Raw genomic sequence first — 3,029 nt, forward strand, 5'->3', positions numbered from 1 at the left:
TTGTTGTGATTTTATACAAACATTCTGATATTTGATTGGTGTTTAATTTTTTGAGCGCTAATTTTTATTATTACATTATTAAGCAAAAAAAAGTTAAAACAATAAAGTTGTTAAACTTAGTTGAGTTCATAACATGAATTGCAAGTTTAACAAGTTAAGTCGTGAATCCCAAATCAATCCAACACATCATCGTCTTGATATTAAAAAAAAAATGTTATCTTGAATGATTTTAACCAAGCATTTTACTAGTCATTTGAGTTGTCTTTGGATTAACCAAGTCAACTGAATTACATCAATGCAACTTTCATGGGGCTAGTTTTAAATTTATGCTAGGCAAAGAGTCTGGTCGAGTCGAACTCCTTTTCTTCTTTTTTTACTTACATCTTTCTTCTTTTTTTTTTCTTTCAGTTGAATTCATTTTTTTTTTCAGTTTCTTCTTTTAATATTTAGTTGATTTTGAATTGGTGTTCATAATTTGTTTTAGTTTGCTTTCTATATGGATCCGGGATTCGGGTCGTGACAATAAGATTATTGTAGTTTCAAACAACACGTCCTATTATTTGATTAGTGCTCAATTTTACAAAAGTTTATTTTTATTATCATATCATCAAGTAAAAAATAGCTTTTTTTTTTAAAAAAAAGTTATTAAATCTAGTAGAGCCTATGATCCAGGTGATAAGTTTGGTGAATTAAGTTGCAAAGTTGAGTGGATCCAATATGTCGTTTTCTTAAAATAAAATAAAAAACACATCATCTTGAATTTTTTAAAGTCAAATTATACCTTTTTTTATCAATCATTTAGGTTGATTTTGGATTCATCAAGTTGATTAGGTCATATCAAGATAAATTTTATGTGGATTAATTTTAAACTCAGGTTAGATAATGAGTTAGGTCAAGAAGTTTCAATATTAACCTATCAGGTTGGATTTAATAATAATGCTAAATAGTTTTTTATGGCCTGAATATTGTTTTTATGTTCAATTTTTTTTTACTCGACATGCAACTTTGCATGATATGGTAAACTAGTATTTTCTTGGATGGTCTAAACCGCCACCTAGGTCTCAATATCAACAAGAAAATTTTTTAATGATGTTGGTTTTTTTCTCTAAGCATCCCTAAAAAGGAGATTAAGTTCATTTTTAATTTCTTGGTTTTTTTTTTAGTATTTTTTATGGTGTTTTGAAGTTGGTATATGATTTATGGAGGTTTTAATAGTGTTTTTAAGTGAAAATAAGTTAAAAATCATTTTAAAGGTGTTTTTAGATGAAAAACAAAAATAAGTTGAAAAATAAATTTTTAACTTAAAAAACTCTCCCCTCTTTTTTCAGCTGCTATAATAATGGCTGAAATTTAGAGTATAACTCAGTAAATGATGTCTCATCTGTCATAACAAATAACACACCATTAATTATTTTTTAAAAATAAAAATTTACAAAATAAAAAAATAAATAACTTTTAGCACGCAAGTCTGATTGTTTTATAAGACCTAGAAGTGCTTAGCCATCATGCTTTGATTGTGAGTTTAACTCTCTTGTTTTTCTTTGACTATTTTCTTTGATGCATTAATTTTTTTAAGGTTTTAAATGTCTGAATATAAATCAAACTCATTGTCTGCATCTGATGAATCAATAATTGCATAATTAATTCTATCATTAATCTCAATTGGCTCACTCAACTCAAGTTCTTGAGTTCAAATAAAGCTGATTTAGTAATTTTTCATCACTTCCAAATAATTCTTAGTAAGTGAATTATTATAGTTGTGATTGTAATGCAATTATTACGTAAATCCTATATAACCAATAGACACATAAAATATAATGATATAATTTTTTCTTAATTGAACGTTGATTCTAATTAAATAAAATAAAAAAGTAAAAAAATAGCCCTTCCTTCATCTTATTATCCTAAATAAATAAATGTTATGATCAAATTTTACTTGATCATTAAACTGGGAAAAAGCAAAGAAATTCAACTCTCTAAGAAATTATGTTACTTGAAAAACATCAGATTTTGTTAGTGGTTTGAGAGTTTGTGGATCGTTTCGCCAATCATGTCATAAATCAAGGAAAAGAACAATTTGAGAGTTTGTGGATCGTTTCGCCAATTATGTCATAAATCAAGGAAAAGAACAAATCATTGTTACCACTTTGGCCTTGCAAAATTCATAAACTCATCTGAGATTGTAATGATCTTCATCATATCTTCTTTCCATGCCCTAGAAAATGGTTTAAAAAAGGGGGGTAGATTTCTACAAGGGAAAGCCTACGCAATAAATTATCTTAAGATTTTAAACAATTTTTTTCTATGGTTTATACCTTTTTTATTATTATTCTATTATACATGGAGCACATGCCATTAAACATATATTATTAAATTCACACTATCCAATAGTAAATATTTTATTTTGGGAACATGCTATTAGATGGCAATCCAAAATTGATTATTTATGTGTGGAAAATTTTGAGATTTTTTTTAAATTAATTTTTTGGTGTTTTTGAATTTTTTTTTGATGATGTTAATACGAATTTTTTTAAAATAAAAAATATTATTTTTTTATCATAACTCAAATTTTGAATTTTCAAAAAAATAACAAATAAAAAAATATATATAAAAAAATAAAAAATTAAGTAAATTAATTTGAAAATTGGGTCAAGATAACACGATTGAAAGTTTATGGACTAATAAAGATGAAACTATAAATTTAAAAGTCAATTTTGGTAGAAATTGAAAGAATTGATAAGTTTGGAAACTTAATTGAACTTGAAATTAATTTAATTAATAAAATCATGGGCTTAATTAAAAAAATACCAATATTTTTAGGTGATTTGGGGAAACATTGCAGGAAATTAAAGTCCAAAAACCAAGGTGAAATGGTAGGATTATTATAGGGAGTTTACTTGATTTTTCCAGGGTAAGTTTGAAAGAAAGTTGAAGAGTAAATTAAGGACTGAATTGAATAATTCAGATATCAAGGATTGTTTTGTAAATGATGTTAAAATCAAGGGATCTAATTGCAATTAATCTTAGGG

This window comes from Populus euphratica, unplaced genomic scaffold (assembly GCF_000495115.2).
Source record: "Populus euphratica unplaced genomic scaffold, PopEup_1.0 scaffold55.1, whole genome shotgun sequence".
In the NCBI taxonomy this organism is placed as follows: Eukaryota; Viridiplantae; Streptophyta; class Magnoliopsida; order Malpighiales; family Salicaceae; genus Populus; species Populus euphratica.